This window comes from Lissotriton vulgaris, chromosome 7, assembly GCF_964263255.1.
Source record: "Lissotriton vulgaris chromosome 7, aLisVul1.2, whole genome shotgun sequence".
Classification (NCBI taxonomy): domain Eukaryota; kingdom Metazoa; phylum Chordata; class Amphibia; order Caudata; family Salamandridae; genus Lissotriton; species Lissotriton vulgaris.
Window position 1 is genome coordinate 622,276,463 of NC_141695.1, and position 21,823 is coordinate 622,298,285.

Genomic DNA, 21,823 nt, shown 5'->3' on the forward strand with positions numbered 1-21,823 from the left:
TTTATATATCTGGAATCCGCTTTGTATTAAGTAAACCGGGACCAACCTTTTTATGCTATAAAAGGCCTAACTAATTTCTGCATGATCAAACGTTAGCTAAGGGCTGATACTGAAAACAAGTTGAGGGTACGGAAGAACCTAAATTAAGGGTATGGTAGGAAGATGTGCTTGCACCATTTTTATTGATATTATTCCTGAATGACGTCACGGTAGATCGAACTCTGGACACCCCGAAGTTGTACCGGTCAAAATTGCTATTGTTTATGAACAATCCAGTACTGCCTACATTATCAGAATTATCTATGCATCATCTCCTCCTAGGTTTTGAAACGCACTGCACTCAGAAACAAATGGTTATTGTTTAGAAAACAAAATTCATGGTGTTGAACTAAGGAGAACATTTTCCCCTAATAACAAATTATTAGTGTAATGAATTTTGAGCATCTGGGTGTATATTTTGACAGGAGATTCTCAAAGGTACAACAAAAGGAAAAAGCTGTGTGCATTTTTAAACAAACAGATTTGGTTGTATTGCGATGAAAGGCTATGATTGGCGGACAATCGCTGAGTGCAATCTTACAGTAGTGTTAATGAAGGCAGTAGATGCAGAGTTCTAAAGAGCATTCTTATGGGGACATATTGAGGTTTCAAATATTGAAATTATATAAAATACTTTTTTAGGATAATTCCTGTGTTTGGATCCTAGTACACCCTTGGCTGCCATATGAGTAGCACAAGGTATTTATTGTATGTTTTATCATCATCGCTTTACGGCAAATATGTATTGTAGATTTTGCTATTCGTTTTATTTCCCTTATAACATGACGTCTAGCGTTGGATCCCCAGTGGCCAATCCACTTATTTATGTCGGTGACGTAGCTCTAATTGATTTGACCCCTTGAGGCCTCAAAGAGCTATTGCATTTACTTTACGGATGCACCAAAAATAAGGAGCCTGTACTGATAAAAGCAAGCTGGTGGACTAAGGAGACTGAAGAATGTTCAATGATGTTTAAATTTCAGGTAGTTTCTAAAAGGGCAGACGGACCATGAGATTGGCAGGGAGTGCTCTCCTTCTCTTTTGCCACTGAGTACCCTTCCCGCCAAACTTTAAATTAGCTCACAAGTCTGATCAGATCTTAAGATTCAGTCCTTCTGGACAGGAGGGATCCAGACCTTAGTGAAAGCCTTGGGATGGCAGTTTGAGGTTAGGAATGGAAGTTTGAGGTTACCTCATGGTTGGCGTTTCTAAACATTTGCTCTGATTTCGAAGCAAACAGATGCACACTAGCCCTCCTGAACATAGGCCTCATCATTGTAAAGTGTGACATAGAATTGAACCGGCATGAGGTTGACTCACCTGGCTTGGAGGATCTTGCTCTTTGTGTGGTCGTTGGGGCTCCGATATACGGCCCAGAGGATGTCCACCGAAACATCTCAAGATATTTGGACAGTGGGGCCAGCATTGACATCTTGTGAAGTGGGAAGGAGCAGGCAATGCCTTGAACCATTGTGCATGGAAGGGGCAATTCTATGATTCAATTATAACTTAGTCATTTGTCACCTGACGTCTGAGCTAGATGTAAACCCCTTGTTATCTTGTAAATCCACGTGTGGTGGATACTAAGGGCCTATATTGATGCTATGTAAAATGATAACATTTCTGAAAAAAGAAAGAAAAAAACGGCTTCATTTCAAGATGTCCACTGAACACGTACTACATTCCGACATGGTTGTCAAATACAATCAGTGCCAGAAGGCCCCCATACGCAAACAGCATTCCATGATGTACTTCTTTCACACTGGCTCTTTTCAGCTCGTGGTTCCTTTTAAGATCTAGCCCTTCCTTTCAGGTGGTTCTTGCTCTTGAATCAGCCCTGTGGTTTCCGTCTTACCAGTTTCTAATCAGCAACCCAATAAGTCACAGCTCCTTCGACCTGCTCTTGCTGCCAGACTCTTAGCTGTGTCTCCATTCCTTGCCTGCTCGATGTGTGTGCTGGTACATCAAGCTCCAATTGTGCTTCTCTCCTGCAAGTTCCAGTTCTGCCACAGCTCTGCTCCTGTACTGCAAGCTCCAGTTATGTTCAGTCTTGCATGCTATAATTCTGTTCTGGTCCTGCAAGGGCCATTCCTGCGGTGGTTAGATCACCTCTGGTTTTACCTGCCCCCAAACAATCAGCTTTATATGACACTACTGTAATTGGGGCTGGGATTATGATTATAAACTTGTTTATATGTAAGGACTATGTTGCATTATTTAAAACATTACAGGAATTGATGACTCAAGACCTTTGATATTAACAAGAAATGACAGCAGGGAAACGATTAAAAAATATATGAATAAATATCAAATACATAAAATAATATCAAAACCTCCCTATAGTAATCATGGTTTATAAAAGTAGCAGAGCAACAATTGATGGTTTTCAAAGCGCCTTCTTCCATCTGGATCCTCATTACAGATTTGCCAGAATTTGGTGCGAGGATCGGATTCTGTCTGTCATCTCCACACCAGGGCCCCCATTAGGATGGCAGGCGGACTTTGCCCACCCGCTATCCTCACGGTACTAGGGACCGCCAGCCATAAGGGGGGGGTCCCGTGCATGGCATTAGGTTGCGCCCGGCACAGTGGCTGGCGCATCCAGCATTCCTACCATTGTGGCGGGCAGTGCACTCAGCACCGCCCGCCACAATCGCAGGAAGGCATGCAGTGCACTTCCATGCACAGCATGGCAGGTACCACACGTGACCTGACAGACACCGCCACCATAGAAACCCTTTTCCGCCCCGGTCGCCTGCGGCGGACAGTCTTTCCGTCCGCCGCAGACCCCCCAGCTATACTAATATGGCGGGGGTCATTCCGGGACGGATTCCGGGCGGATCGCCCCCACCAGGCCGGCGGTGGCTACCGTCGGCCTGGCAGGGCGATTTACCCGCCCTCCTAATGGGCCCCCAAGTTCCAATTATTCTGAATGGGGGATAATTGCTCGAACTTGGCGATACTGGATCCTTTATTCTGTAGTTTTTGTCTAGTTACTGTAAAATCAAGCACTTGCAATGCAATAGGTCTCACATTTACGCAAGTTTGAGCTATTGACATTGTAAATGACAATGCCTTTTATATTTTATTTTCGTTTTTAAAACATAAATAAAACGCACTGTCATTTACAATGCCAATAGCTTAAACTCGCGTAAATGAGAGACCTATCGCATTGCAAATGCTTGTTTTACCAGTATTCTGTTACTTCTAGTCTCTAGTTCCAATAGCCTCTTTCAAGCCAAGTCAAAACCACTTTATTCGATTAATTAAAATCATAAAAGTATACTAGAACAATGTTAGGTACATAATTAAAAACAGGATAAAAAGTCAAATTTGATCAAGTTAAGTTCATGACAAAAATTTAAAAGACCAATTTTCTCTCCTTTTTTCCTCCTATTAAGAGGACAACTACTGCAATATTCCCGTTCCTCACTAAAACTCACCAACATGAATTCATATACAAAATACAGTTTTAAAAAAGGATGTTCTTTTTGCAGTATTAAAAGTCCAATCTTTTTCTCCTGATTCTTACGGCAACTGTTAAAAAACTAGCAATACAATACATAATGAAAGGGGTTTCCAACATTAATAAAAATAACAGTGCAGGTTTATATTGAGTAAAACTCATCTCTTTCAGCAAAGGTTTGACATAGCGCTTCCGGGGTTCACTATACCACGGGCAAAAAAATAGAAAATGCGCAGTGTCCTGGACAGACGTATCATCGCATTTACATGGGGTAGAATCCTCTAACTTGCACCAATTTTTCATATCCCATAAGACCGTATGAATTTGGTTGAAGCGGAATTTTGACAGTAGCCATCTATGGAAAAAATGTGTTACCACTGACAAGTAAGGCGCCATTTCAGGAGTAGTGGTTATCATTATATGACTCCTCACTGAGAGTTTACATAATTCCTCCGCCTCTCGTTCCGCAGCACAGAGCTTGATGAAATTTGTTTTCACCCATACTAGATCTTCTTTGCATAGGGATTCTGGACTTCTGAAAATCTCAGGGCGTCCTAGCTTTTTAGCCACATTCTCTACATAAGACAACCACTGAATATCCCTTACATGATCTAATTTCATACAGTCTTTGATGATTTTATGGTTCAAACTAAGGTGCTGATTTAGGCAAAGTTTTATCCACAGCACAAGGGGTGCTAATTTTATCATGTCAGTAATAAATCCCACCCCTAATTCATGGTGTACGGGATAAGATGCTGTTTGTTGGGGCAAACCAAGCAATGATTTTAGGAATTTGTTTTCTTCCACTTGGATGCGGTCAATTTTTGAGTATCCCCAAATAGCTGCCCCATAACGTGCTATTGCAACTGATTTTGCTTTATAGATGGCCAGAATAGCCTCTATAGGTTTCCCCCTAGTCTTTTTGCGAACCCCAAAACTGCAGATGCAGAGCTTCTAACTGCATTTGCCTTGGAGGTTAGCTGCGGTACCCATGTTCCCCTTTGGTCAAACACGACCCCTAGATAAGTAAAAACCTTTACTCCGGAGATAACTTCACTGCCACAAAAAAATGTTTTTTCTTTGCTTTTTAAACAACCCACTGACATTGTGTGCGACTTGGCACTATTAATAACCAAATCCAGATTGGACATAAAAGATCCAAAAGAATCAAGGAGTTTTTGTAGGGCAATCGGGGTCCTGGCTATCAGGACCGCATCATCGCCATAGAGGAGCACCGGAATTGGCCTCCCCCCATGCACGGGATGTCCTGAGTTGCTGCTGTTAGATTGGTCTCCAATGAATTCACATACAGCGTGAACAGCATGGGGGCCGAAATACAGCCTTGACGTACCCCTCGTCGGGACCTAAAGCTTGCCGTGCACTTCCCATCGGTAGTCATCCTAATGGAGGCATTTAGATCTTTATGCAGCTCCGCCAGGAAGTGTACCAAAGAGATATTAAGGCCCATATTCAATAGCATAGTCCACAGCTTTGATCTATTAACTAGATAAAAAGCTGTGGATAAGTCCATAAAGCCTAGGAATATGGATCCCCTTTTAGCCCTCGTGTACTTTGCTATTATCAGGTGAAGGTTAAGACATTGGTCTTCTGTGCTCCTCCCCGCTCTGAAGCCGTATTGTACGTCCGTCAAGATGTTATTCCTAGTTGCCCAGGAAGTTATTCTGGCTAATACAACTTTTCCTAGGATCTTAACAGAGGAGTCCAATAATGATATGGGCCTATAGCATCTTGGATCTCCCCTCTGGCCTTTTTTGAACACAGGGATTATGGTAGCTCTGGACCAAGATTTCGGGAATCCCACAACAGTTGAAGCATTAAAAACCTTTACTAAAATATCTGCCCAGAATAATGGGTTAGCCTTAAACAAATCCGAGGGAACCCCATCTGGGCCCGGTGCCTTTTTGCCTGCGCTACTCTCAATTGCTTCAATGACTTCAATTATGTTGAAGTTTACTGGCCCTGACGGGAATTCAGAGGCAGGAAGCTCAAAGAGCTCCTGCTCCATGTTACTTCCATAAATTTTTTCGAAGTGGTTAAGCCAGTCACCCTCAGGAATATTAAGTTCCAGTTCCTCGTTCTGGTCACGAGCAAACAGTGGGGTATTTATTATTGACCAGAACTTCGAGCTATTTTTTTAAAGTCGCTTTGTCCATAAGCTCAAGCCAAGCTTCTCTTTTTAGAGCATGTTTACGCGCTTGGGTTACCCTGGAATAATCCTTTCTCAGCTGTCGCACTAAGGATAAATCCCTAGGGCGGGTATTAAGTGCTTTATAAGGCGGTTGTGGGCTTTACTGCAGGTAGTGTCAAACCAGCCTAATGCTGGTCTGTTCTTCCCTCCATGACCTTTGGATGTTAGATTCTGAGATATTAAATGGCAGATGCCTTCAAAAGAGGATAAAACCTCCTCGCCTTTTGAGAGGGGGTTAGCACAGATGTTCAATTGTTCGGTAGCCTCAGTGGTTATGGTGAGAAAAAAATCCTCCGGTACTACCTGACCCCACTTGAGCCTCCTCCCCTGATCTTTAGTTTTAATGGGTAAAGCAACCTGAGATATAGCATTGAAACTCATGAGGGAGAAGCCATTTGCTAGCTCCAACCCCACGGGATTATGATCGCTCCCAGGCATCGGTACGGCGTTATAAAAAATCACAAATTTAAGAAGACCTAGCGATAAGAATATATAATCAATTATTGAATCACAATCCCTTCCAGTATACGTAGCTACCCTAGTATTTTTATCAAACAATTCTGCCTCATATAAATCATTGGTAGCTAATAGATTTTCCATAACCAGCCCCTTCTGACTATGTTCAAAATGCGGGGGGGATATACTGTCAGGGGCATCTGAATCTATAAGGTCACAGATTACACATAAGTGTACATTAAAATCACCCAACAATATAAAATGACAATAAGTGGTTTGCTTCTCTTTATAAGTAGTTAAAAAGTCTGTTAGCCACTGTTAGTGAAGTAGTGTGGCTCACTGGTTAGAGGTGGCAGACCCGAGAGCAGAGGACGGCCCGGGACCAGGGTTCGATTCCCGGCGCGGCAGGTTTCTGGACCAGGGTCAGCGGACTCGATAATTCTCTCGCCTCGGTGCCCACTCTGATCAGCGATCACACTCGGCAACTCTGGGCATTAGCTTGCCTCATCTTCACTAACGGCCCCACCAGACCGCCAGGGATGCCTGGTCTCACCCTGGAGATACCCATTAAGGGACCATCTCTCAGGGAAGCCAGGAAGGGTTTCGCAGCGGTCGAAGCGCCTTGGGACCCTACGGGTAAGTAGTGCGCTATATAAATGCCTATACATACATACATACACTAAATGTTCATTAACAGGGTGGCCATTCGGTGAATTATAACAATTCACAAAGAGTATTTTGTTGCCATCGACCAAAGTTACCTCTATAACCAAACAGTTATGGAAGTCGCAGTCAACCTTCATAATTTTACCCTTTACATTCACTGAGACCAACATCAGCAGGCCCCCTCTGTTCCTTCCAGCAGGAGATGAGAAAGCCGGAACAAAATAAGAAGTAAATCCATCCAGCCAAAAGTCACAATCCATGTCCCACATCTCCTGCATAGCAACAATGTCATATGATTTAACAAAGTTCAGCCAGTTGGGATCTCCTCTCTTGGACCGTAAACCGGCAATATTCCAGCTTAGTAATCTGATTTTATCCCTTTTATCCAGGGTATCCATTTCTGGTTTGTGTCCAAGATTATCTGAAGAAGGTACAAGAGCCATAGGGGCATGGTCCACTGCAGCAGCATCTTCCATACCCTCTCCAACCCCCCGTCAATCGCACAATTCAAGACCCGACAGAGCGTCAAATCTATTGGCGTAGTGATATGGGGACCAAACCTAAAAAGGTTCTCCCTCCCTGAGGCCTGGCTAAGGGTAGCTGATGGAAGGCCTAAAGGTGTAAAAGGGCTTCTGCATAGGCTAGGGGTGGGGGGTCCTGGAAGGTGATTATAAAAATATCCCAAAGGGCGCACACTGATGCTACTACTATCGGTGGCCATTGAGGCTGCCCTTAATAGAACTGTGGCAACATGTTGAGGAAATCTAAAATTTACCACCACGCAGTCACCAGTACAAGTTTTGCGTGTGGGGACAATCCAGTTTACCCTCCTAACTGTGATTATTTCTCCAGCAAATTTTGAGGGGAAACCACACTTTAGGTTCAGCCATGATACAACTTTATTTTTAAGGGAGTCATGTGACTCCTCAAATGGCTCAGCCAAAGAAGGATTATGTGGGGGGACATTTGCTAATACAATTACATAGGGGGCACAGCCTGGCGGGAGATCAATAAAATTACTTCTCCTCCTAAGGTTAGTAGATGGATTTGTTACCGGCCCAGGTTTGTTGTGTACTCCTGAGTTGATGGATGGAGGTGTGGGTAGAGCGGAAGGGCCAGGGGGATCTTGGGTAGCTCTAGATGCTTGGGATAAGACGTGTACATTTTTATCGCTCTTAGCTATCCCTTTTCTGCCAGACTCCGTAGAATCTATATTAGGAGTGGGTAGACAGGGCTTTACTTTATCTATGCCAGCTACTTGCTTCTCTAATAGATCACCCAATCTCTTAACCTCTGCAGTGACAATTTCCTGCTGAGACATTAATGGTTTGAGGGATTCTACTAGTTTCAGCTCGAATTTGGTCTCCATATTGCGAATTAACAGGTCAAATTGGCCAGGGCTCAAGGTTATATTTTCCTCGCTCTTATTCTCCGCCATGACAGTCAGGGCCGGGGAGGAATTATTCACAGATTGATTATTTTCTCCCTTTCTTTTCTGAGCATGCCTTCCCGCCCTCTTGCCTTGCTGCTTCCTACAATTTCTAAATGGCCTAGTGTGGGTTTGGACAGGGGCTACCTCTTCCTCCTCCTCCGACTCCGAGATAGATTTGTCAAGTACTACAGTATCCGGGCCTGATGAATCAGTGCTTCTACTGCAGTAACTGCCACTGGAATATTATCAGTAATAATGGCGGTATCCGGTAAGCCCTCTGGTAAAAAAGGGCTCTCCATGGCTTGGTCATGATCTGAGGAATTACCTCTACCCAAGGAAGCCCTTTTATCATTGTTGATCTTGTTTACCATTTTTACCAGGAAATTATCAATAGGGCCCGCCCCACTGTTGCCTTGTCTTTCATGGCCCCCGGCATGAGTACAGGGCCAAGTAAGTGATGTACACAGACCAGTTCAAACCTTGCAGAAGTAGGGTCAGTTCAATAGCAGCGCAGCTCCCAAAGGACCATACACAATTAAGTTCGATTTACCTTTGGATAGTGTTACGAGACTCCAGAGGAAAAGAGCAGAGTCTCTGGCCCTGCCCTGCCTCCTCCTGCCTCGGATGGCCACAGACGGCCCCGCCCTTGTCCCGGGCTTCTCCTGGGCGCCTCCCGCGCGCGACTCGCGGTGGCGAGAGGGAGGTCAGCCTTTATCTCGCGCCTCCGGGCGCTCCAATCGCGTCACAGGCGCGCGCTGCCCCTGAGGCTGCTGGGGGCTGTGGTTCTCCCAGCGCTCCGCCGCCGCCGGTAAAGGAGTCAGCCGCTGTTCACCTCACGGCCCCTGTCCAGCCCGTTGGCGTGGCAGGTAAGCTTTTCTGCTTTCTGGTGTTCCCCCCTTTCTGGTGTTCCCCCTCTTAATTATGAGATAGGCTAACCCACAAGCAGCCAACTGCAAATGGGAACAAGATCCCATGTCTGACAGGAGACAATGCGAGGAGTCTGGAAGAGGCAATATGGCATTCAAAGTAGAGCATAACGTAAAATGAAGGGGACCACCCGCTGAATGTTCTGAACGGCCTCTGGTCTGGGACCCTCATTTGCACAGCTGTAAATCCCAGACTGAATGGTCACCTCCGAAAGGTGGGGTCCTCTGCACCTTAGGGCCTGCAGTACACCCCAGATTCGATTTAAGGTGATACATCTGTGACTTCAGGCATTTCCTTTGTATTTTGTGACGCCTAGTGTTGTTTATCACATTATAAAATAAGGACTCCAAGCCAGAGGATGCAAAGCAAACCCCGGACATGCCTGACCCGCTCACGCAAAGACCTGCGAAGCTTACGAGCTCAGGTTCCACATACTAATTCCTGCAAGGAGGGACGTTGTTAACAGCAGCGCCACGGATTTAGCCCTCGCTCTCGCCGATGCGCCTGTAATTATTATTTATTGTCAAGGATTTGTTTTGCACCATTTTGCGGCACCTTCAGAAAGTTTGACCTGGATGGATGGAAAAAGTTACAAAGGGGGTAGCCGAGTTCCGTGCCCATTGACACTACAGACCACAGATGGGAGCTATTTTTCGCCCCTCTCCCTTTCATTGACACCCAACCCACCTCAGCCTTTAGCAAGAGGACAACAGAAGTGCTTTTCAAAGCAGTAATGGGCACCACCCCTAAACTTCTTTCCTTCAGTCACGCATGCAGGGGCTGCCTTTCTTACACACAAGCATCTCCTCCTCTGATCCCCATCGTTTGGAGGTGTGGGGTGTGCACTCCCCGGCTGAAATACTCATTTAAACGAGCGCAGCCACTAAAGTGAGCTGACGCGCTGCAATTTAATTAAAAAATATAACTAGCGCGGCTGCAAAAGTGAGCGGGCTGTGCTGCAAATTAATTAAATAAACAAGCACGCCCCCTAAAGTGAAAGCGGACAAGCACGGCCGCTAAAGTGACCAGACCTCGCTGCAAATTAAATAAAAAATAAACAAGTATGGCAGCTGAAGTGAAAACGGATCGTACTGCATACAAATTAATTAAGTAAAGAAGCACGACCGCTGATTCGAAAGCGGACCGCGCTGCAAATAAAAAAACAAAATAGAACTCACAACCAAGATAAAGCAGACTGTGTAAAATGGCCAGTAAAACGTCCAGTCCTTATGGGCGGTAACAAATGGAGACAAGGCGGTACCCAAGGAGGTAATAACAAGCCTATTTACAAATCAGAAGCCAGCATGTACGAAGGACAATGACACAAAGCCAATGACAAATATGGGCGGAGAGTGGGCTGATGTCTAGTGCATACCTTAATACAGCATGCCTCGCACAGCGAGCAATGCTTGCGCGCTGCTGTTAGGCTCGATCTAAAAACAGGCGTGTACTAATTAGTCACATGTGAAACATAGAAACAAAGAGCTGGGGGGTGAGTACACGCATGGCAGGCCTGTTGGCTCCACAGGCAGGGTTGTCACTAGAACAACTGAAAGACTCATCGTGGAGTCAACTGCGGTCGGAGGCGGAGGCTACGTGTGATGGAGATTAGGAAACTTCTTCTACCAAAAACGCACTTCGAATCTTAAAGTGATATAGAACCAAGGTGGTGAACAGGACACACAAAGTATATCGACAAAGATTATCAATAAATGTGGCGTCCCCTCCACACGATATATGAAGAGTAAGCCCAATCTAGAGATTTGGAAAAAGTCGTCCTCGATCTGCTCTCTGTGCATTAGTTGCAGCAAATAACTGCTTCGCACTTTGATAAGAAGAGTTTGAATACGGCTTCCCTCGACATTTGGTACATTCAGTAAATTCTTCAGCTCGTGCTGTGATGGGTTGTAATCCAGTAGGACTGTGAATATCTTTATGAGATGTTTACCGCACATTTACTAAAAAGATTTGAATTCCAAGTTTAGAGATCCTATACCGAATTGTTTCTGGCTGGTCCTGATGAAGGTGGTCCTTACTGCTGCTTTTCCACCGAAACGCGTCGACCAATTTTCTTCATCTTTAGATCTAATGACTTTGGTCACATACTGGACAACAGATACAATGTGATAGGATGTTTAATGTTTGTTTTTGATGGCATGTATGTTTAGGAAGTATGCATGAGTATGTGTGTGTGGCTCTCTACCTGGTTTTGTATAATTGATTTTGTTTTTAGAATATATGAATTTGTGTAACCAATTATATATATTGATGGCTCCAGTGTGTTGAAAGAATTTCTCCTGGAGTCTCTTTGAATAATGCACATCTTATAACTGTTGTATTTAGAAAAAAATGATATAAAGAAATGAAAAAAGTTTTTTACAGAAAAATGAAATAAAATGAGTAAAATTCAAAAATAAGTGTAGATACGGTTTGTGTATGCCTTGTGGTTGAGAGGTAACTCCCGTGATAAAAGTATCTATAGGTCAAGAGGGAGTCTTTCAGTTGTTTTGGTATCTCTTTTCCCCTCTACTCCCTGACCTGAAATTATCTTGAGAGGGGATCCCCATTCTATTCTATTTAGGGTTGTCACTAGATCCATGTCTTCACAGTCATGGCTTTATCTTTTACTAATCATTACTATTTTGTTTGGCAGATTTATATAGCGCCAACTCGACCCGAAGGTATTGGAGCGCTTTACATGAGCACCAGTTACATTACACATGCACACATTATTTTTTTGGGTAGGCACGGGGAGATTACGTGATTTGCCCAGAATTACAGAATGTGGAGTTGAACCCGAGCCTCGAACCTTGGTTTCCCAGCTCCAAAGTCGAACCTTGGTTTCCCAGCTCCAAAGTCGGCAGTCTAGCCGCAATACCACATCCTCTCCTCCACTATCAGGTGTATCAGTGATTCAATAGGAGAAACCCGTGACTTCAACACCTAGAGTACGTCAAGCTGTCAACCGGAACTCCAAACTTGGGAAAATTATGAACTGAAGACATGGAGTTGAGTGGGAAGTCCATTCAGACAAGGCAAGTGCAAAAGAGTCCATATGTATTCAGAAGCGCCCAGGAATTAAAAGTACAGATGTTGGTCAATGAAAATACCAGTAAAACTCATCCCCTCCAAACTACTGAAAGGAGCAGTGATAGCATAATGTCTGCTTCATAAGTGCTAATGAACAGTAACAATGTCCTTGGAGCTCACCACCCTTTCCCCCCTCTCACCGCTGGAGCTTGGTTGAACTTTGCCTGCCTGAAGGTCTCTTACTCAAGCAGATATTCAATAGCAAAATGTGTCGATCGCCACATTGAGCGTTTGGTGTACCTTTAAGGAAGTTATCTGTGATTTATACGGAACAGGTGCACAAACTACACACAAGAACCTGCCCAATGCTTACTAACTAATCTGGAGGTATGCCATTAACAAGTCCTTGTTTCCTATACAAAAAACCCATTCTGAAATCGCAGTGATTTCAAAATTGTAATTTTGGCATTTACACATATTATTTCTAAATTAAATATTAAACTGCCTATTTGAATACATATACACAGTTATTTTAACTTTCTTTTAGAAAAAATATTTTCAAATACGGAATTAGGATATTACGCGAGATGTACTGCAGTAGTAGTATTACGTTCTTAAAGCAGTATTCGAGCTTTATTCAAAAGTTTTCACGCATGCTTAAAGGGAAAATTGTGTTTCTGCCCTTTTTTAATGGATCTGTACACATCCAAGATGGCCGCCCCTGAGTCGTTTTTAAAGAACGAGCGCAACATCAACCCTGGTGTTCTTTTTATGCCAGTGCTTTGTTAAAATGTAAAGATACGACAAGCTATTTTGAAACCGGTGATGGGCTGGCGCTGTCCCACTCTCTATGCCTTTTGGTTATAGAGGCTGTCTCAGTTAAAATCAAAGGAGGGATTGGATTGCTTGGAAGTTGCATAGGAACCAAAATCATTTCACATAGACGAGGGAAAATTGAGAGCGAGTGTATTTTCAGAGTGTCATTTAGCATACGCTTCTACAAGATAGGCACGATTTGTCAGACCACAGCTTCATTATGATGAATACTTTTAACAATAGATTCCTCGGTCTCCTCAGCCTTTGCTCCACTGGAGTTTCCAGAGATGTTCAGGCAAACAAAATAGTGCTCACAGCCAAGATAAAGCCGACCGTGTAACATGACCAGTAAAAGGTCCAGTCCTTATGGGTGGTAACAAACGGAGACAAGGCGGTTCCAAAGAGGGACTAACAAGCCTACTTATGAATCAAAAGCCAGCATTTATGAAGGGCAATGACATAAGCCAATGACAAATATGGGCGGAGAGTGGGAGACGCTTCAAGAACATACCCAAATACAGCATGCCTCGCAGAGTGGGCAGCGCATGTGCTGGCCTTAGGCTCAACCTAAAAATGGCTTGCATTTTCCACCTCCTTTGAGCTGGCAAAATGTGTCAACAGGAAGGCCATGGGGATTTGTGCGGTGATAGGGAGCTGGCAGGCCCTGGGAGGTTTCGGTTTGCCCCGGAGGAGCATTGTCTTTTTTTTCTAAGTGTTGGGCTACTGTCTGTGCTCCTGCATCTGCACCAATAATGTCAAATCCACAGCCTCCCTGCCCGCAATTATTGGGTCAGAGTTTGCAGACCGGATAAAGACCAGAGAAACCAGAAAACTTGTAGTGGTAAGAGGGGTATCCACTCTCCCACTGGGTATACTCTTCTGGGCAATTCACAGAGGACAATTTTATTGGCCTTTGAGAATGCTGTGTTGGTGGGATGATGACTCGCTGTAGCTTCTACAGTGCCTAGTAAAGTACTGCAGGAGTTTCATTTAGGTTCCAGACCTTCTTGCTAAATGTGACTCTCGAACTTAAGCTTAAGGAATTTCGACCATGGGAATACTCCCTAACTCTCTAATGCCAGCATGTATCGGGAAAGCTCCAAACCGATTATGGAAGTTACTTCAATCATCACAGAGCTGCATGCTGGAGCTTGTGAATTGAACATGACTCACGCTAACAGTGCAGAAACTTGCGCTCCACGTGCCATGCAGTCCAGAAGCCTGAGTAACTAAACGTGCACCAGGGCCTGCTCTATCTGCTGTGTGAGAACTATGTGCTACCTGACTTCCATGCACAGCAACTGATGTTCCGCAAAACATGGGGCTTCCACACCAGATACGACTAGAGCCATGCATGCCCCATGGTGAGTGTCTCTTGCCTGTAGACACATGAGGTAGAAGTGGCCTATATGGAAAATAAAAAAATATTTACAGGACACTTTATAACATATTTTTTCAGGACGCAGGGGATATTGAGGCGAAACAATTAAACAGAAACAACATTTGGGAAAGTATTAACATTACTGAATGCCGTCTTTCCACCATCGGGGATGCTGCACCCACATCATGCTTGTACTTCAGTTGAGCTTCCCAAATGTTTCTTAAATACACCTTCCGTCTCCATGCAAGAAAATGTTCACGCACCACAATGGAAGACAAGAAAAAAGAAACTTTGCTTCACTGTATGAAAGCAGCGATCTCAAGTTGTTGATCTAGCAACTGAGGCCGAGGCAGGCCCCTACCTGCTGTGTACAGCAGGGCATTAGCAAAGCTAGTGGTGCAATTTGGTCTGAAACATAATTCAATTTTTGAAAGGTATATACTTTTCTCCGGTTGGTAAAATGAAGACAAAAGTGTAGAACATTACTAAGAATATTGTCTATTTTTCTGGACTGCATCAAGGACCAGTTGATGTTTAAACGTGCAAATAAACATGTTGAGGAGAGATTGTGGTTTCTTTGAATTTTAACCCAAGGAGGCAAAAGGAGGAGGATGGGAAAATCCTCAAAATGCACACAAATTATGTCTGAGAAAAAGATGTATAACAGAAGGGGGAGGTCCATTGCATAACACAGGGGTCAGCTAGTAATAAAAAGACTAAGAAAAGGGCTGTGTGTAAAGCAGCCTGTAGAAGGAACAAAACCTGTAAGGGTAATAATAAATAACATATATGTTTTAGGTATGGTTTTCAGGGACATCATATTGCTAAAGAGAATCTGGCATGGACATATGATTGTCACAAGTGTGGAAAGAGGGATACTTTTCACCCAGATTAGTAAGAGCTGGGTAAAAGGTGGTGAATAATAAGTGATGGATAAGGAAGGAGTGGAGGTGAGGGGCAAGAAAAAGTCGACAGTTAATCAGTATTAGGGGAAAAGTCTTAAAAAAACAATTGACATATGTGAAGAGGAACAGACATGAAATAATTTTCAGGAGAGTGGAATTTTATAAAATATCAACTTATCCAAGGAATAGGATGCTTCAGAAGTCTACTTATCCTGTAAAGAAATCCACTTGTCATTTTTGGTGCCATGAGACGACACACTATAGCAGCATTCTCATATCAGAGCTCTGATAACACCCTCTGTCAGGGTTTCGATTACAGCAAGGCTCCGATTTTGCTACCTTTCCACAAATCTAGATACAGGGCTGGAAATAAGTGGGACGCTGTAGGCCCAGAGGTGGATGCTCTAACAGTCTGTTTAGACCCCCAAACTGAAATGTTTAAAGTATTCAAAACCAACTGTCCAATCTCTACCCATAGTGGAAAAGGTTGGAAATTTGCTCCTCACAATATGGCAGAGGTAAAACATTTTCTAGAGTGGGAAAATAAGGGATGTTGGGAAAGCGACTTTCCAAACACTCAGCAGATTTTCACATGAGCAAATATGCATGTGCATATGTGCTCATGCAGAATTGGAACTCACAAATGTTTGCTAGGAAACCAGTTTAACAAGCATTGGCATAGCCAGTAGGTCTCGCCTTTGGAACCTTATAAATGTTTAGCCATGCAACATTTTTTTTAAAAACATATTTTATTTATATGAACAGTACATTCTCATAGCAATACTTGTTTATAGGCATTCTTGGTAGTCATTGTAGCCATGCAACAGTTGATGTTGTTGCAACAAGGATATTGTGCTGCATAACTAAATATATATATATATATATATAAGGTCCCAAAAGCGAGACCTATTGGCTATGCCAATGCTGGTTTGTAATCTTTGTAGGATGAAAACCTGAGTCAGGAAGATATTAACTTGAAGCACACAGCACCTGTAAATACTTTTGAAAGTACACTATTCCCATATGCACTTTAAAAGCAAGCACTTCATATGAGGCAAAATTATACACTAAGAGCCAACAGCATCAGGTGAGAGTAATACTCCTCTGGGGATTAGCAAAATCCTACTGTGTAGATGTTTAAGTAATGGTAACAATAGGTATCCTCCAGACCTAACGAGATCTCGCTGGAAGAGGCTCCAGTGGTTCTCTTTCTACTAAACATTTGCATGAACTGTTGTAAAAGGTGTTACATACACTGCCAGGTGCTCCCACAGATCACTACCCTGAGTCCACCTTCAGAACACTTTATAAAAACTCTACTTCGGAGGGGTATTCTTACGTGCCAAGTTGCCAACATACATACTGTGAGGTAAAAACAAAATGCACTCTGATACATAAGAACATGTGGCGCCATCAACGTCAGCAGCAAATAACATTATATAAATAAAAGCAGCACGCATTTTAAAGTAAACACAAATCATGTGGCATTTATGGAAGATTTCACCATTCTATCCGTGTGTTCTCAGGCGGCTCTGCGTCATCTCACGATCAAAAGATGACGCAATAGTACTTCCGAAACTTCAGGAATTGTGGCCGAAAAAGGGGGAAAAGGAAAACCCACATCCTCACATGGTTTAAACTTGAGCTGGAGTTCACACAATGTGCGCTCACAAAAGAAAGTGGATATCTCATTTGTTATTGGTAGGAGGCGGAAGAGACTTTACAATATGGTAGACATGAACCGAAACAATCTCCTAAGGATGCCAGGCAGCATACGAGAATAAAGGCATTGCCTGCTTTGGTTTTCTAGAGGAAAAATGGAGGCCCGAGTATCAAAACTAGTTGTAAGTTTGACTGGGACATTGGTCTGTCTTGTCAGTGCAAACTCACTTTTTCTATTTTTGAAAGTTGTCTCTGCATGGGTAAGAGGATTTGCTGACAAAGATTTTTGGCTGGTAAATCTAGCAGGAGGGAAGGCGGTTGGACAGGTAGTGGCAGTCACAGCCGCCACAGGAGCACCGTGAGATCTTGAGCAGACTTACAACCCTATACAGTTGTGGATATTCACAAGCTCATCTCGGATTGCTTCCCTGCCTGGAAAAGGTCAGAAATGTACACCTGGCAAGAGCAGGAACAAATCTATTTATACAGTGTTAAAGGAAAGGAAGCTCCTGCCGAATATAAAATATAACCCCGTAGAGAAAAAAGAAAAAGTTTTGGCGTGCTCATTTTTTCATGGGTAAAAATGTTATGTGTCTATTTAATTCACAAAAGTTTTGCCGGAGAACACCCAGAAGCCTGCGGCTATTGGAGGTGTCCAATCAGTCAAATATTGAGCAATTGCGAATGTTCCATAACTTCATCCATCATGAACATGTTTGCTTTACATTGTTTTCAGCTTTCCAATCTTTACTATTACAGGGAAAACTTGGTGCTCAGTGAATGACTCGCACCATACTCCTGTGGTGCTTTGCATGTCCTGATATTGGGACTCACACTCTAGATCTATGCTTTAACTACTTGCTTAAAATGTCTCTATTTATAAGTCAACATATATGTCCGACCATTTCCGAAAACGTTACCACCATTTTATAAGTTCCTACTGAAATTGTTGCTCATCCATATGAAAACATATTTCAAGGGCAGGAACAGTAAGGGAACACACCCAAAACCGTGGTGTAGCTGAGGGAAGTGATTTTTCTATTTGGAAAAATTGTTACCAGGAGTGTTTTACTTGATGCGCTCTGTGGAGGGAGAGGGGAAGGGGCAGTGAAGTGAGGCACGCGTGACGGCAACGAGAAGGGAGTTGGAGAAGGGAGGGGGTAGGGGAGGGCATGCACGTGATCAAAGAAGCCAAATGCCATCTGTGCACGTCATGCGCGCTCTTGTGCGCGTGACAGTAAGCTGGTCGCCGCTTTGGTAGCACTTTTTAAAGCAGCTACTAAATGTCTCGGCCAGACCAGTGCATGCGCTGGATCAGGCCAAGACCTAAAAACCTGCATCTGTAAAATCTTGTGAATTCCTGAAAGTCATAAATCTTTGCCAATACAACGTCATATACTTTCTGAAACACTTTTGTGCCTTTCTTTTAGAATTGGGCCCCTAATTAATTTTCCTGTTACTCATGAAGTTGCTCATGATGGTGGTACTATGATTCTTGTTAAAGATTACCAAAGCCAATGATGACTCATCAATTTAAAATTAATGTACAAGCGTCTGAAAGGGACAATTTTTGGATACGGTTGGCTGACCACCGTTCTCTTGCTTTAGTGATGGCAGAGACGCCTTATAGTTCCTCGATTGGCAACAGGGAGCATTATGTTTTTTTCCATATACCTTTTATTCAAAAAATCAAAACAATATATAAGAGATGGTGATTTTCATTTGTGACTAGTAATGAAACTTCATGCATGCATCATAGTCTGGAAACCAACTACTTGCGAGTTAGTACTCAGACTTTTTTATTTCTTTTTAGAGGAAAAGATACAGTCTTTATTAGTACCAGCCACTGTCACTCCTTTGTCGATGGGTTCAAGCGCCTGCCTCCAAACCATCATGGAATAGAAAGAGACTGGAATACTTTTTCATTGCACCAAGTAAAACACCTCTGCGCGGCACCCCTCCCATGTCTATGAATTGCACTTGACTCGCCTACCTTTTCTATGGGTCCAGACCACACTCATGGAGTTTTGAGAAAGCGGGGATGGTGGGTGAGTTGTCTGGAGGGATGGGAACACTGCAGGACAGAGTACAAGAATCACTATGATTGTTGTTTTGTACTATGGTCTGTGATTATGACATCTGTATAATGTTTGATGTTTCTTTTCCTCATTGAAGTAGATTCTCGGTCATAAAATATGATTGAGAACCTACTCAGATGTGTCACGGTAGACAAATTACATGAAGTAAGATACAGTATACTTTTAGAAAAATTATGGGCTATCTGATAATGTATAAACAGATTTTTAACGGCCTATTAATACGTAGGTTTTTTGTCAATGATAAGGGAAACTGTGCTAATTAATCCAGGGGGTTGGCTCAATCCCTCCGATGTTTTGTTTGGGATGGTGAGTTCCAACCCCCAGGCGGAAGTTAATGCTTGCATGGAACGCCAGAGAAGTAATGAAATATTTTATTAGTCCCTCTTCAGCCTTTTAGCCAATGTATATGAACACTGTGTATTGAAATGCAACATTTCGCCGTTGCTCATTCATACTGTCAAATTTGAGGCACATATGTACATGCAGCTCCTTTCAAAGTTCACCAATGGTCACTAGTGGGAGACCTACAGATTCAGTGTTAGTTTTGTGTTTGCAAGCGGGAACGAGCCACACAGCTATGCTCAGGATCCTCATTTTGGTAAAGATATGTGCATGTTTGGTATAGGTATTTTCATGAGAGCGTGACTGGGTCAGAGTGCGTATTATGGGAGGAAGCAGGGTGCTGTTGTAATTTCAACGTGTAAGGAAAGACTTCTTCACACCTGTACATAGTACAGGCAAATGATGGATGTTTACTTGGAGTTTTGAAGGAGGCTTCCGTGGGAGGAGAATCTGCCCCTCTGGTGAAGAGACTGAGGGCCCGATTCTGATGCAGGTTGGAAAGCTTCCCGACCAACTCAGTTTGGAAATGGTTTCCGACCCACGTGGATCGGGAGAGTCCGACCGACGGAGTAAGATCCATCCGGATGCTTCCAGAAACGATTTGGTTGGACTCCCATTGACTTTAATGGGAGCATATGTTCCTAACCGCATCATAAGTGGGCCAACGGCCGCAAAGACATGTTCCCGATCCAATTTGGAAGGAGCAAATGCCGTTAGGAGGCCTTCCTAACCGCATCAGAATCAGGCCCTAGGTGGGAATGCTTTCCTAACCACATCAGAATCAGCCCATGAGTGTACATAAAGGTGTCTTGAGGCTGTGAGTGATAATCCAAGAGGCTGGACCATGTCAGCGATAATAAGACGTAGGTGTACGTCAGTGAAGCGGCAGATGAGTATTGTAACTAGGTCACACAAGTAAGAGCTGCTATTAGGAGGATCCATGTACTCTAGATGCTGGCTACTCTTGGTACCCATAGTTGGCAGTCTAAGAAGGCCTAATGGGCGTATATCAAACTGAAAGCAGGTTAATCACACGCTTGGGCAGGGTTTATGTGGCATCCATAAAGGAAACTGTCCATAGTAGACAGGAACCAAACTGGACACTTTTTTGTAGAAGTAATGATTATTTCTGTCACAAACAGCAATAAATGTATGATTTAATTAATATCCCACCAGGAGCAAGTCTGCTGGCTCCAATTGTCTGTCTCCCATAAACATCTGAGAAAAGTGTCATTAGATGGCTTCACTTAGGTATGAGAGAACCTAGCGAGAAAGGAAGCATCTGTTGATGCCAGTGCCTCTCAAAGGATGCACCCCAGCTTAGGACCCTACATGGGCCCTCCTTAAAGGGGTTAAAGCAGCATCCACAGGGTAACTTTAATCTTGAGAGACCATCTCTAAGGCCATCCTGAGCCAGTTGGTGGTGTCCCGTCGGTATGACCTGGTTTCCCAACCACTCCTAAGCTCAGAGTGACCCTGGATCCATTGGTGCCAGGGTTTTTTGGAGACCAGTGGGCAGGCATGCTGGGTCACGGCCACAAAGGGCCACCACCCATGTGTTTTGGCCCGAGCACAAGAACTTTACCATCTAAGTCCCAATATAGCAGTGTAGTTCCTGGAATACTAAAGCACCAGGTGGAGGCACTATATTTAGTGACATATTGCAGATCCCTGCGGTTGAGCACTTAGCATAGTACATCTTCACCTTGGTCGACATTGTTTCCATTCTACTGGACGGTCACCCTCTGTCCGCACTAGCAGACAAAAACAGTATCCTTCTCTATGGCCTTTATACCCTGGTAGGTGCACTTGGACCAAGGGATAACAAGGGGTTACAATAACCTGGCCTAAAAGTAGCCTGTCACGTTCAACTGCACCGTTCCCTCTCTGAGAAGTACCCCTTGCAGTATGGAATGTATGAGCAACATCCATGTATATTGACAGCATCTCGGTGATGGAAACACCCTGGGGGTTGATGACAGCAATTTTGAATGGTAAACAGATTTTTTTTCTGGCAGCTATTAAGATTGGATATGGATTGATACTCGCGCTTTAATGAGCCTTATGTATCCTGTTGCATAATTTAGAGTTTGTTGACAATCTTTAGGCAAGGTTTTTTCACAAGTACACAATGTATCAAACACAATTTCTCCGGTGGCACCAATGCTATTTTCCAATGAGCAGATAAGTGTATTTAATGCTGCATGAAAATAATTCTCTTGTCGTAAACCTTCTTTCCAATTATTTCATATGCGGCCTTTGAGACCCATCATCTATTACTTTTCAGGCAATGTATTTGGAAAAATGTGCTATAATATTCACCATTCAGTCCAGTTTCTTGCAAAAATAAAATCTGGAATGCAAAACACCTTCCTCTATTTTATTGTCCTACA